Source organism: Vicugna pacos, chromosome 10 (genome assembly GCF_048564905.1).
Source record: "Vicugna pacos chromosome 10, VicPac4, whole genome shotgun sequence".
Lineage (NCBI taxonomy): Eukaryota > Metazoa > Chordata > Mammalia > Artiodactyla > Camelidae > Vicugna > Vicugna pacos.
Window position 1 is genome coordinate 36,086,644 of NC_132996.1, and position 15,919 is coordinate 36,102,562.

At 37.7% G+C, this 15,919-nt stretch overlaps 1 protein-coding gene across 4 annotated transcripts in view; it reads right to left on the reverse strand.

Moving 5' to 3' along the window:
• Nucleotides 1–11,810, reverse strand: part of BTBD10 (BTB domain containing 10) — a 67,384-nt gene extending 55,574 nt beyond the window's left edge. The window contains exon 1 of one of the 4 annotated variants that reach the window (XM_015238609.3): nucleotides 11,637–11,810. The gene's annotated coding sequence lies outside the window, so the exon portion shown is untranslated. Of the gene's footprint in view, nucleotides 1–2,371; nucleotides 2,388–11,071; nucleotides 11,089–11,636 lie in introns of those variants that run through there. The other 3 variants (XM_006203548.4, XM_072969536.1, XM_072969537.1) reach the window with 3 other exon arrangements.
• Nucleotides 11,811–15,919: the final 4,109 nt, after the last annotated feature.

Below are 15,919 nucleotides of genomic sequence, written 5' to 3' on the forward strand. Positions count from 1 at the left end.
GCCCTGTGCCCACCAGGCCCTGCAGACAGCAAACCAAGAAGCCTACTCTGCCCTCCAGGAGGCTTGCAGCCACCACCTAAGGCATGGCCTCACAACTAAATGGACAGGGACCAGCCCTGCCTACCAGCACACTCACAGTAGTCAGCCCCATCACAACAAAAAGGCTCATGCAGCCCACATAAGGGCACCCCTAGAGTATATAGCTCTGGGGATCAGAGATGAGTGTGCTGCTGGGCTTCATGGTAGGTCCTCTCCAATATAAGGCCACTTCTCCAAGATCTAGAAACATACGCAACCTATCTAATACATTAAAAGAATCACAGATTTGGCCAAATGAGGAGACAGAGGAACATGTTTCAAATGACTGAACCAGACAAAGAACTAAAAAGAGCCTCAGAAAAAGAACTAAACAAAGTGAAGACAAGAAATCTACTCAGTAAAGAGTTCAAGGTAATGATCATAAAGATACTCCACAAACTCTGAAGAATGGATGAACACAGTGAGATATTTAACAAATAGTTTATAAAATACAAAGAAAAAACAATCAGAACTGAAGAATATAACAAGTGAGATTAAAGAAATACACCTACTACAGGACATCAACACTACAGCAGGACACATCAGCAACCTGGAAGACACAGTACTGGAAATCACCAAAGCTGAACAGAAAGAAGTGAATTTTTAAAATACTTTAGAAGATCTCTGGGACAATATCAAGCATACTAACATTATAGAGGTCCCAAAAATGAGAAGAGAAAGAAAGAGGCAGAGAATTTACTTGAAGACATAATAGCTGAAAAATTCCCTAACCTGGGAAAGGAAATAGACATCCAGGTCCAGGACACACAGAAGTCCCAAATAAGATGAACCTAAAGAGGTTCACACAAAGATACATTTTAGTTAAAATGGCAAAAATTAAAGATAAAGAGAGAATATTAAAAACAGCAAGAGCAAAGCAACTCCCAAAAGACTATCAGCTGACTCTTCAGCAGAAACTACAGGCCAGAAAGGAGTGACACAACATAGTCAAAGAGATGAAAGGAAAAAAACCTACAACCAAGAATATTCTACCCAGCAAGATTATCCTTCAGATTTTAAAGAGAAATAGACTTTTACACAGCAGTAAAAGCCAAAAGAGATCAGGAATGCTAAACCAGCTTTACAAGAAAGAACTTCTCTAAGCAGAAGAGGACACCACTAAAAGTATGAAAATTATGAAAGGAATAATATCACTTATAAAAGCAAACATACAGTAAAAGTAGAAGACCAGCCAATTATAAAACTAGTAGGAAGGCTAAAGACAAAAGTAATGAAATTATCTATATATAAAATAAGTAAATAAGGGATACAAAAGCCAAGATTTAAAATATGATGTCAAAAATATTAAACGTGGTTGGGTGTAAAAATGTAGGATGGTTAGAATGCATTCAAAATTAAGAGATCACTCAACTTAAAACAACACATATGGGTGGGAAGGGATAAATTGGGAGTTTGAGATTTGCAGACACTAATATATACAAAATAAATAAACAACAAAGTTATACTGTATAGCACAAGGAACCATATTCAATATCTTACAGTAATTTATGGTAAAAAATATGAAAATGAATATATGTATGTACCTATATGACTGAAGTATTGTGCTGTACACCAGAAACTGACACATTGTAAACTGATTATACTTCAACAAAAGTAGATATATAAAAAAACAATGTACACATATAGTTATGTGTATAGTTAGTTATACATGAACACCATGGTTACCACAAGCCAAAAATCCATAATAGATATACACACAAAGAGAACGGAATTCAAACATAACACTAAAGACAGACATCAAATTACAAGAGAAGTGAACAAAAGAGAAAGGGGGGGGGAAGACCCACAAATACAAATTCAAAACAATTAACAAAATACCAGTAAGAACAAGCATATCAACAATTATCTTAAATGTAAACAGACTAAATGCTCTACCCGAAAGACACAAGATTGGCTTAATGGATTAAAAAGCAAGACCTATATATATGTATATATACTGCTCACAAGAGACTCACTTCAGATCTAGAGACACATACAGACTGAAAGTGAGGGGATGGAAAAAGATATTCCACACAAATGGAAATCAAAAGAAAGCTGGAGTAGCAATACTTATATCAGACAAAATGACTTTAAAATAAAGGCTGTTACAAGAGACAAAGAAGGACACTACATAATGATCAAGGGATCAATCCAAAAAGAAAATATAACAACTGTAAATATATACTTACCCAACATAGAAGCACCTCAATATTTAAGGCAAACACTAACAGACGTAAAAGGAGAAATAAACAGTAACACAATAACTATAGGAGACTTTTAACACCCCACTTACATCAATGGACAGATCATCCAGACAGAAAAATCAATAAGGAAACACAGGCCTTAAGTTACACAGTAGACCAATAGACTTAATTGATATGTAGAGCATTCCATCCGACAGCAGCAGAACACACATTCTTTTCAAGGGCACATGAAACATTCTCCAGGATAGATCACATGCTAGGTCACAAAAAAAGCCTCAGTATATTTAAGAAAATTGTAATCCTATCAAGAATCTTTCCTGATCACAATGCCATGAGACTAGAAATCAACTACAAGAAAAAAAACTGTAATAAGCACAAACACGTGGAGGTGAAACAATATGCTACCAACCAACCAATGGATCACAAAATAAATCAAAGAGGAAATCAAAAAAATACCTAGAGACAAATAAAAACAACAATCCAAAAAACTATGGTATGCACAAAAGCAGTTCTAAGAAGGAAGATTATTACAATACAAGCTTACCTCAGGAAACAAGAAAAATCTCAAACAACCTAACTTTACACCTAAAGCATCTAGAGAAAGAAGAACAAACAAAACTCAAAGTGAGTAGAAGAAATCATAAAGATCAAAGCAGAAATAAATGAAGTAGACTTAAAAAAAACAAATAGAAAGATCAATGAAACTAAAAGCTGGTTATTTGAAAAGATGAACAAAATTGATCAACTTTTAGCCAGCCCTAACAGGAAAAAAAAAGAAGAGGGCCAAATTAATAAAATCAGAAGTGAATAAGAAGAAGTTACAACCACCACCACAGAAATACAAAGGATCATGAGAGGCTACTAAAAGCACCTACACACCAATAAAATGGACAATCTAGAAGAAATATACAAATTTTTAGAAAGGTACAATCTCCCAAGACTGAATCAAGAAGAAATAGAAAATATCAACAAACCGGTATTGAAATGAATCAGTAATTTAAAAATTCCCAACAAACAAAAGTCCAGGACCAGATGGCTTCACAGGAAAATTCTATCAAACATTTAGAGAAGAATTAATGCTTATCCTTCTGAAACTATTCCAAAAAATTGCATAGGTAGGAACACTTCTGAACGCATTCTAAGAGGCCACCATCACCCTAATACCAAAACCAGACAAAGATATCACACATACACACACACAAAAATTGGAGGCCAATATCACTGATAAACATAGATGCAAAACTTCTCAACACAATACTAGCAAACCAAATCAAGAAATACATTAAAAGGATCGTACACCATGATCAAGTGGGATTTATCCCAGGGATGCAAGGATTTTTCAGTATCTGTGCAATGTGATATACCACATTAACAAATTAAAGAATAAAAACCACACGATCATCTTAGATGCAGAAAAAGCTTTTGACAAAATTCAACATCCACTTATGATTAAAAATGTCAACAAAGTGGGCAAAGAAGGAAGATAACGCAATATAATAAAGGCCATATAGGACCATCCCAAAGCTAACATACTCAATGGTGAAAAGCTGAGAGCATTCCTAAAGATCAGGAACAAGATAAGGATCCCTACACTTTTATTCAACACAGTTTTAGAAGTCCCAGTCACCCCAATTAGAGAAGAAAGAGAAATAAAAGTAGTCCAAATTGAAAAAGAAGTAAAACTGTCACTGTTTGCAAATGACATGATACTATACATAGAAAATCCTAAAGATGCCACCAGAAAACCACTAGAGCTCATCAATAAATTTGGTAAAGTTGTGGAATACAAAGTTAACATACAGAAATCTGTTGCTTTTCTATACACTAACAACAAAATATCATAAAGAGAAATTAAGGAAACAATCCCATGAACAACTGCTTCAAAAAGAGTATCTAAAAATACACCCACCTAGGAAGGCAAAAGACCTACACAATGAAAACTATAGGACACTAATAAAAGAAATTGAAGACAACAAAAACAGATGGAAAGATATACCACATTCTTGGATCAGAAAAATCAATACTGTTAAAATGATCATACTTTGCAAGTCAACCTACAGATGCAATACAATCCCTATCAAATTACCAATGGCTTTTTCACAAAACTAGAATAAATAATTTTAAAATTTGTATGTTAACACAAAAGGCCCTGAACAGCCAAAACAATCTTGGAAAAACGAACAGGGCTGGGCTGGAGGAATCACGCTCCCTGACTTCAGTCTACACTACAATGCCACAGTAAACAAAACAGTATGGTACTTGCACAAAAAGAGACACACAGTTGAATAGAACAGGATAGAAAGCCCAGAAATAAACTCATGCACTTATGGTCAATTGATCTACAACAAAAGAGGCAAGAATATACAATAGAGAAAAGACAGTCTCTTCAATAAGTGTTGTTGGGAAAACTGGACAGCTACATGCAAAAGAATGAAATTAGAACATTTTCTAACACCATATACAAAAATAAACTCAGAACAGATTAAAGTAAATCTAAATGCTAAATGTAAAACCAGATGCTATAAACCTCCTAGAGGAAAACATAGGTAGAACACTCTGACATAAATCGCAGCAGTATTTTTTTTTGGATTTGTCTCCAAGAGTAACAGAAATAAAAGCAAAAATAAACAAATGGGGTCTAATTAAATTTAAAAGCTTTTGCACAGCAAAGGAAACCATAAACAAAATGAAAAGACAACCTGCAGAATGGGAAAGACTATTTACAAACAACGTGACTGACAAGGGATTAATTTCCAAAATATACAGTTTATACAACAAATATCAAAAACACAAACAACCCAATGAAAAAATGGGCCAGAGACCTAAATAGACATTTTTCCAAAGAAGACATCCAGATGGCCAACAGGCACATGAAAAGATGCTCAACATCACTAATTATTAGAGAAATGCAAATCAAAACTACAATGAGGTATCACTTCACACGTGTCAGAATAGCCATCATCAAAAAGTCTACAAGGGGGTGGGTATAGCTCAAGTGGTACAGTGCATGCTTAGCATGCACAAGGCCCTGGGTTCAATCCCCAGCATCTCCTGCAAAAATAAACAAACCTAATTTGCACCCCCCAAAAAAACACAAAACAAAAAGTTTACAAATAAATGCTGGAGAGGGTGTGGAAAAAATGGAACCCTCCTACACTATTGGTGGAAATGTAAATTGGTGCAGCCACTATGGTGGTTCTTTAAAACACTAGAGGTACCATATGATCCAGCAATCCCACTCCTGGGCATACAGCTGGAGAAAACGCTAATTCGAAAGGATACCATGCACTCGAATATTCATAACAGCACTACTTACAATAGTTAAGACATGGAAGCAACTTAAATGTCCACTGACAGATGAATGGATAAAGAAGATGCAGTGTATACATATATGATGGAATATTACTCAGCTATTAAAAAAAGAAATAAAGTTATTTGCAGCAATAAATGGACCTAGAGATTATCATACTAAAAGTGAAGTAAGTCACATAGAGAAAGACTAATATCATACAATATCACTTATATGTGGAATCTAAAAAAATGATACAAATGAACTTTACAAAATAGAAAGACTCACCAACATAGAAAACAAACTTATGATTACCAAAGAGGAAATCAGGGGGCAGTGGGTGTTAATTAGAAGTTTGGGATTAACATTTACACACTACTACATATAAAATAGATAAACAAGGACCAACTGTATGGCACAAGGAACTATACCCAATATCTTATAATAACCTATTATGGAAAAGAATTTGAAAAAGTATATATATATAATGAAAATATATTGTAATATATATAATATATATATATTAAAAACTGGATCACTTTGCTATACACCTGAAACTAACATTATAAATCAATTAGATCTCAATAAAAAAATTTTTAAAGAGAACGTATACATATTGGGAAAAAGAAACCACAATAAGATACCACCTCACACCTGTTAGAACGGCTATCATTAAAAAAACAACAAATAACAAGAGTTGGCAAGGATGTGGAGAAAACAGAACCCTTGTACACTGTTGATGGGAAGTGTGCACTGCTGGTGGGAATGTAAATTGATGCAGCGACTATGGAAAACAGTGTAGAGGTTCCACAAAAAATTAAAAATAGAACTGCCATATGATCCAGTAACTTCACTTGAGTATTTATCTGAAGACAAAAATATCTATTTGAAAAGATATATGCACCCTATGTTCACTGCATTATCTACAATAGTCAAGATATGGAAGCATGCTAAGCGTCCACCAATATATAAATGGATAAAGATGTGACATATAAATAAGTGGCATATTTTTCAGCCATTAAAAAAGAGTAATCTTGCCATTTGCAGGAGCATGGATAGATCTAGAGGGTATCATACTCCGTGAAATAAATCAAAACACCACATGATCTCATTTATATGTGGAATCTAAAAAACAAAACAAATAAACAGAACAAAATGAAAACAGACTCATAGATATAGAAAACAAAAAGATAATATCCAGAGGGGAAGGAGGTAGGGAGGTTAAAACGAGTGATGAGGATTAAGAGATACAATACTCCAATTATCAAACAAGCCACAGGAATGTAATACACAGAATGAGGAATACGGTCAATAATATTGTAATAAGTTTGTGTGGGGACAGGTGGTTACTGGACTTATCATGGTGATCATTTCATAATGTATGAAAATGTCAAATCACTATGTAGTACACCTGAAATTGAAATATTGTACATCAACTATATTTCAATTTTTGAAAAAATTACTTAGAATACCAGATATCAGGCAACTGATGCCAACATGAAAAGCAAGAAAGAGATTTCTATAGTTCAATGTTGACGAGAAGAAAAAGAAAAAAACTTTGGTAATTTCCAGTGGAAGAGTCATTTTGTCAAGGCTCTACATAGCCATTTAAATTTGTTCCCTCCAAATGAGACAGCTCAATGTAAATGTAAATTTCCCTGAAGTATCTTAGGATTACAGGCCAGTATGCTATATTCTGAGCATAAACACTGTATAAAGTGCTAACAAGTTATAAGCACCTTACTACTTACATAGCACCTTCATATACTTTATTTCATTTCATTCTTAAAGTCCTGACAATTGTGTTCTATTTCCATTTTTCATGTAAGTCAACAAAGGCTCAGCGTAGTTAAGTAACTTTTATGTCACAGAACTAATAGTTGGCTTTTAACCCAGATCTAAATGATCCCAAATAAGGTATTCCAAGCAGAAAAGTATGATTACAATGTGAAATGTCCTTAGCATTATTCAGTTCCTAATCAAGTACTTCAATTAGTGATTCACTGACACTCTCACCCTCAACTAAATACTAAACATTAATTTCAGTTTATGACCAAAAACACGAACAGCACTCATTTCAACTACAAAGATAAAAATAAGTGCTATGTAATCAGTTATCTTACATTTTTGAACAGAAAAATATAATTAAATTATTAATAAGGGTAAAGAAAGAGGCTTTTATGAGCAAGGATAACTTTTAGCATCTTACTAATCTTCAGAAATCTACTGTGACATAGTCACACAACCCATGTAAAATCTTTCCTCTTTTATGTCAAGTTTCTACTATTTCAAGTACTCAATTCACTGTATTCCCACTGCCTACATCTAACATTCACCAACCTCTTAATCCTTTCCCAGAAGTATCTCTTTGAATTCTGATTGCTTACCATCCATCTCTGAGTTCTAGATTGCTACCTGCTTAACAAGGTAGGTCTCAGTTTACAGATGCCAAAGTAAATCAGAGCAAGCCATACTAGGGGAAAATGCAACATTAGCTTGAATCCTTACAAACATTCTATCCCAGAGGAGAAAAAAATTTTAAATGGTTCTTCCTCCATATGATGAGCATCTATAACTAGCTTTCTCCCTTATTGTGGTTTCACAATCAACAAAGAAACAAAAGAGTCAATCAGATGAAGATAAAAATATAGATGAAACCAGAGGCCAAAAAAGCTTCCTATTACTTCAATTGTAAATTAAACTCAGAACTGTACATGTTCCATTTCCTTCTCACTCATAGGGTCCAGCCTGCTCAGATAAATCTACCACACAGAGAAGTAGAGAATATGTCCCAAGAACTCCGAGTTCCAAAAACAGAACCAGAAGTCACTGAGCAAAAGCACACTCAATCCCTTCTCCTAGCCTTACCTAATCATCCCTTGGGAGGGTATCTCACTCAGGGGGTAGAAAGAAGGGGGAAAGCAACTTCCAAAAGAGAATGTCCTTGCTTTACATGGTCAAAACATGGAGAGAAGAAAATACTGGTTCCTCCTTCAAAAAAAACATAATCTACACTAACACACAGCAGATTCTTCAGGATGTTTTTAAAACTCTCAGAGAGGAACACCTCACTAACATAATACCTATCTTTTCCTGTTTCATTTCCTACAGCAGAGAGGGGCAGGGATTGAATGAAGAGATATTAGGCTAGCTTAACCTGGGAAGACTGGGCTAAAAGAAAGAAAATCAAGTCTGCAAACCCCCAAAGTAGTCTTGATTCAAAATCAATATTCCACACAGTTTTTGCATTAAGTTATAATAAATTTAGTTGTAAAAGGCAGGGCTCTTTATAAAAAGTTGCACAGTAGACAAAGTGGTCCTTGACCATTTTATCTTCCTTTTCAAAACTCTCTCCCTCACCTAGCCTCCTCTCTCAACCTTTCCCTGCAGCGAAGATCTTTACCTTGCCCTTATTACGGCTAAGGTCCAATTCTTTCCTAGGTCTGACCTCTAAACTCCCATTCCCCACAGCCTAACTAAGTATGAATCAGATTATGTGATTAAAGTACTTCACACTAATGGGTAAATGTGGTTTAATCCACAGGGTTCAATTCCACAAATATCATTAAGCCCTATGTATAAGGAACTGTCTTTAATCAGAATACCTACTCTTCTTACAAGAAAAACTAGTTAACTCAAAACAATCTTTTAATAGACAATGTAAGAGAGAAGCACCTGAGTGCCTGCTTCACATTACACTCTCCCCTTCCCATTACTTCCCATCCCAATGCCCCATACTCCCACTCTATCTGCCAGGGAATAAAATCCAAGGAATCAATATTGCTTCCAGTAAAAGTCAATGACTGGGAAGACAACATGGGATGCAGAGCAAACAATAAACATTCAAAACCACAGATGAGTTGTAGAGGGTCTCCTCGATTTAATTTTACATATTAATTCCAAGTACGATAAAGTGATTCTCAATAAATCAATTCCCTTACAAGATACCTATAAATCAACTTTGCTCAGAACCCTGAGTTACTAAACCACATATACTGAGAGGAGTTTTCTTCAGTTATTTCCATAGTTAAAATATTAATTAGTATCGGTTCAATTTGCTCAATCATATTTAAAGGCTATTAAACTTATCTACTGTTTTCAGTCTGAGTTGACATTTTTTCCCCAAGTCCTCCTAGGTTTGAAATTCCAAACTAATTGGCATACTTACTTTAAATCTTTTATTTCAGTTGTAAAATTTATTAATTCTTACTTATAACAGAGGTCCAAAACTGGAGAGCAAGATACAATTACTCACAGGTTTGGGATTGGTTGGCCCACATGAAGTTATTTTTAACTGTATCAACCAGTTGTCCATATTTTTTAAAGTCAGGAGACTGCAAGAAAAACTCTAGATTTCATGTGTTCTCTGGAAAAGGCTGAAGATTGGGACCATATTCATGTATGGCACTAATCAGGTGAACCCAAGAACTGGATGTCTGTTTTCAATGAGGCATAAACTATGCATTTCACTCTTTTCCACTTTCATCTGCCTAGTATCTGAGGCATGTGAGTTTGTTACTCATAACCTATTCTACTGAAAGGTGCATAATATTTTCCAGATCAAGTCACCTAAATGTAAAAACCCACAAAGCAGACAATGTTGGCTTGCAACTTCACAGTTAATAAAAATTTTTCACAAGGCTTAGAGAAAGGGGTGAGAAAAAAAATTCAGACTGGTGGAAGGGTAACATACAGAATGTAGAAAGCCCATCTGAAAGCTTTTTCAGGAGTGAGGGGAAAAAAGGTGAAAGAACTCCAAAATATCGTCGAGACACAGAAAGCTTTCCTGATTGAACACTATGTTACTCCATGGTTCCTTCCCACACTCCATGCTTCAGAATTACTCTTCCTACTTTCCCTTAATGTATACAATAATAGTCAGGATATAAACTCTGAAAAATTATCCAGAAATTTATGAAACACATTTATGCCTTCGAAATAATTCTCCTCACACACCTGAGTCTTAACCCACCATCAAATCTTCTCTCAAGCATTTTCTACTGCTTTCTGATTTGTATTCTAATGACAACTATAGTCCTCATTTTCAGGACTTCAGTCCTGGATGGGCTCTCCAGTACAGGAATTTTTTTTGGCTCTTGTAGACGCACTCCTTATTATAACTCTTAATCTAATTTTTTCAGTCCATTACATTCAAAATCTATCCAATACCACTCATCTCTAAAAAGTCTTGACCAAATTTTTTTGTGTGTAGGGGTGGGGAGGGCCCAACTACCCAAATAAAACAAATATTCTGTGATTCTTCACTGAAATTGCTAATTTAAATAAAAAGCATGAAGACTCCTAAAAATTAAAAAAATACAGTAAAATTTATATGCTAAGTGCATAAAGTGACAAGCAAGTGATGCTCTATCTTTATCATGCCTGGACCAGCCACTTCTCATCATGGACTTAAAGTACTGAAGCAAAAAGTAGGAAACCTATGAGGCCCAGGGATGGTCACACAGCCCCCACACTAAGAAACTGGTAAGTGATGTCTCACCTCCCTGTATCCCATTCCTAAGGATAAAGGGTGTTAGAAGACTTGCACCTGAAGAGAAAAACAAGCTTTTCTGTGCGAGTTTTGGGAAAACAAAGCTTTATCACACGTGACACCGTTACAGCATAAAACCACGCAGCACATTATTGGAGTATCACTCCTCTTCACCAAAAGCGAGACTCGGGCCACCATAGCCCCTGTTGTGATGTGCCCTCAGGATGTCACGGCGTTAATCCAGGATGACAGAAAAGGGGCGGGGCACACGGTTCCTCTGCCCTGGGAAGGAGGGTTGAAGGTATCGCCTTCATCTCTGGGGAAAGGCCTCAGGACTCCCAACCCCAAAACAGCACCCCCGAAACCCAGACCCTTCCCTGCCTCTCCGAACTGGGTGGCAGCGGCCGGAGCCGAAAACCCCTAGCAGGGTCCACAACGCCCAGACCACCGCCACAGCAGCCCGGCTTTCCAGCCCAGATTCGCCCTCCGCCCCCTTCCTCCTTCGCCCCCGCCGAGCCTAGCCTCCGACACCGCCCCCACCAACTTCCCCAGCTGAGTCTAGTCACCCTCGAACCTGCAGTTCCCCTTGAGTGTCCAGGCACTGGTCAGAGCCAGCGACAACGCCGCGTCCTTCCCAACTGGAACCCTCCAGAAGGGGCGGCGGCGGCGGAGGCGGCGGCCACTCGGGCGGCGGCGGCTACCAGAGCCGCCCCGGGTGGTTGCAGGCCGGCTCTTAAGCCCCTTCTCGCGAGAGCCCGCAGTCCGAAAGAGCGAGGCTAGCTGCGTTCTCGCGAGAATGGTGACTCACCGCCCAGGAGTTGGGCGGGGCGGGGCGAGGAGGGTGAGAGCGGTTGAGGGAGCGGCTCTCTGGGGTGGGCGTTCTGCCTGGGGGCAGGCGTTGCAAAGTGGAAGGCACCGGTCTTTGCAGACGTCAACTGGGGGTCTTAGACCGCGAGCCTGAGTGGCTGCAAGCAGTTTCCCCCAAATCTTTGAACCCCACGTTTTTCCTTGACTTCCTATCACCGTTAGAAAAAAGCGGACAGCGTCTCCAGCCCAGAGTTGGAGAAACATCACGGGGACGCTAAGTCTCCTCAGGGAAGGCGTTTCCCTCAAGTGAGCAAACTCCGAAAGCGCCTTTGCCGGCTCAGCTGGCGGGTATTAACCGACCTGGGTTCAGACAGGGCTGTCCTATTAAGGGCCACCCTCTAGTCCCTAGCGTCCGCAGCTGTTTATTTTTAAACACCGGGTTGGCGGGAACCGATGTGCCAGCTGAAACTCCCGCGGTTGGGCCCCTTATCGAACGTCGAGAGACACCTGGATAGGAGATCGCTCCTTGTGGGCAGAAGGTCGCCAGGATAGTTTCCGTCGTTCAACTTTCCTGAGCCTACTGTGTGTCACATGCTGGAAAACATGAAAAATACGGCCTCCGCCCCCGAAGCTCACATCCTGGGGGCGAGACCCACCCGAAAACAGACAATCCCGTTACCCTGTGATAAAGGCCAAGAGCTGCTCGCTGCTCGCTGCTCGCTGTGGGAGCAGAGGGAGTAACAGGCTCAGCCTGCCATGTTGAGGAAGCCTCCACCAGGGAGTGACAAATGAGCTGAATCTTGAAGAATGAGTAAAAGTTCCCCAGTTTTGAGAAGAGTGGGAGCGGCGCTGCAAGCAGAGGAAGCCACAAGGAAAAGAACCTGGTTTGAGTAATTTGCTATAAAAACATTTTGTGGAAAGGACTTGGCTGAAAAGCATTTAATCACTGTTGGGGAGAGAAAACTCCCTAGCTCCCAAATGTAATAACCCAAGTGTTTTTCAAACCAATGTTTATGCTAAGGAGATGAGTGGTTGCGCTGCACAACAGAGGAAAGCGGATAGCGAACATCCTCTTCCTCATCTAAGGCCACCTAAATGTGAGAGACCTAAGGGAAATCGGTTATTGTCATAGTGTACCAGTTATTATTGCCAACATTCTGCTAAACTGGAAATCTAACAATTTCTAAGAAAGAAGAGCAATCTAATAGTTTTGTAATGCAGTTATAATCTCATGGAGAAACTTCCTCAAGCAACAAAACAATAAAAACTTCACTGGCCTTGATTTATTATCATAGCTTTCTTCTGTAAGATAAGATCAACGAAGGTAATTCTATAGTCCAATTTAGGGTTAGTGAGGTCTGTCAAACAGGAGTTATTTCTCCACATCAAAATAGAAAGTATCACTTCCTAACGAGAGGCTCTGATATTCTGCTATAGGGTTTCCACCAATCTCCCTTTAGGCACATTATTTTTATATTATTATGTATATGGATACTATAGCTTTATTTTGCTCACACTACTTTCCCTACAAATAAGTCTAACACTTAATTGGGGTAAAAAAGTTCGTAAACACTGAGTCATTATGTTGTACACCTGAAAATAATATAATGCATATCATTATACCTCAATTTTTTAAAAATTAAAAATAAATTTTAGATAAAGTAGGTCTAACCCTGCTGTGGGCTAATCAGGTGCTCTGCACAGTATAATTCATGAGTTCTATTCCCAGTTCTAGGAATTTTCCAGGAAACATTGGAAGAATTATATTAGTGGAAGACTTCAGATGAAATATGCAACCTTTATTCCATGCTGGGAATCTGGTCAAATCATTGTATCTTGCTTTGAGGTGTTTATAGTTCATTTTATTCTGTTATTCTTTTATTTTTAAGTGAGAAAATCTAATAAAGCTATCATTGTCATTCACTTAAAAAAATTAACTTTTCAAATAAATATTAATTTGGGAGCTTTGATAGGAGCTATACATCTAGTAGCTAATTCCATTGATCACAAACTGCTCTGCACAATCATTTGTAAATGCTAGCTGACTCAATGAGCTAAGGTTCAGACCCTTAATGAAAGTCTTTCTTTCACAGTATCAATCCATTTATGAAAGAAGTCAAAACAAATAAAGAGAAGTTTCATAGAGAAAACAATGACCAAACAAGTTCTTCTGGTTGTCTATATTATTGTACCTCATAGCATGCTAACACAAGATTGTTTCAAGGCAGAAGATGTTGCAGAAAAGTGTGTTACAGCTCAGTTATGATAGCAACCTGGATCTGGGCGAGAGACCAAGCAGCACTGGGAGAGTTGGAGAACTCAGGTTTATTACCCGAGCGGGCCCAAAGGAGTTAACACTCCAGGCTCTGGACCCTGGCTGCAGGTTTACACAGGCTTTTATAGGCTACCAGTTTACACTTTGCAACATCAGGTGCAAATAAGGTATAACAAAAGTTGACTAATTAGGAACAAGCTTTTTAGAAATGGACCAATCAGGAGGGAGGGAAATGGACTAATCAGGAGGGAGGGAAATAACCAATCAGGAGTGAGCTCCATGCAAATGAATTACTACAAATGGACCAAACGGGAGTTAGCTCAGGGAACCAATTGAATTTTAGGGGTAAGTTTCACTTTCCTAGAAGTAAGCCACTTCAGAGGCAAAAAGTGAGACAGAGCCGTTGGGCCAGAGAACCCGATGGTACTGGTAGGACAGTAGCGGCTCTGCCTGGGGGTCCTGCGGGTCTTTTTTATGGGGCTTTCCACCTCAAGGACATGATAGACCTCTGGTTGAGCATTTGCTCAAAGAAATAATGAGAAGCCACATATTCAGAATCCTATTTAACTTTGAAGTCTGGGATTTCTTTGTACTACGAAGTTTGAGCACTGTCACCTAATGTCAGGAAATGGAAAATCATACTCTCACACACAAAAAAACCTATTCAGCAAATACATTTCTTGATTAAGACCCTGTGTAAGAATATTAGGAGAGATACAGACATTATTAATATATAGATTCTACTAATAAAAAGGAGATGTGTAATTAAATAACAAAAAGAAAACAAGTTGGGTCATACAGAGATAAAGATAATGTGCTATGGGAGGTCAGACATAGGAAAGTTTACTTCTGACTGAAGATAAGAAGGTACAGAAATAGGGGAGGAAAGGAAAGATTGACTTGGGGTCTTAAGGAATAGATAGGAGTCTGCCTTGAAGCTATAGTAGGGAAGGGCATTCCTATCAAAAGATCAACAAAGGCATATAAATAGTTAAACTCAGTATCTTGTAGAGGGGAACAATGAGCAATTAAAAAGAATAAAAAGGAAGACTAAATGGGGACAAACAGACCTTGGAATGTTAAGTTATAGTAGGAGTCTGTAAACTTTTTCTGTACCTTGTTAGCTTGCAATAGAGTGAAATCTCACATCTTTCACAATATTTGACAGATCTTGTTAGGCTTGTGCGTGTGTGTGTGTGTGTGTGTGTGTGGAAATTGACAAGTTGGTCCAAAAATTTATATATAAATGTAAAAGTTCTAAAATAGCCAAAACAATTATGAAAAAGTTGAAAATTTTAACACTTCAAGATTTCAAAACTTACTGCATTGCTACAGGAATCAAGCATAGAGCTAAGCTAGATAATGGAATAGAACTGAGTACAGAAATGAACACTTATATTTAAGGTCAATTGATTTTCAGCAAATGTGCCAAGACAATTCAATTCAATGAGAAAAAGATAGTCTTTTCAAAAACCTGGTGCCTGGTGCCTGGTGCCAGAACAATAGGATATGTGTATGCAAAACAAAGCAACAAAAATTTTTAAACAAAACAAAACAACAAAACTTAGATCCTTATCTCATGAAGAAATTAACCTTAAATGAAACACAGACCTAAATATAAGAACAAAGCATAAATTTGCTAAAATCTTCATGATTTTGGGTTAGGCAAAGAGTTCCTAGATATGACCAAAAGCACAAGGCATAAAAGAAAACTGATAAATTGGGCTACATTAAAACTGAAACTTTTTGAGTTTATGCTTCAAAAGATAGTATTA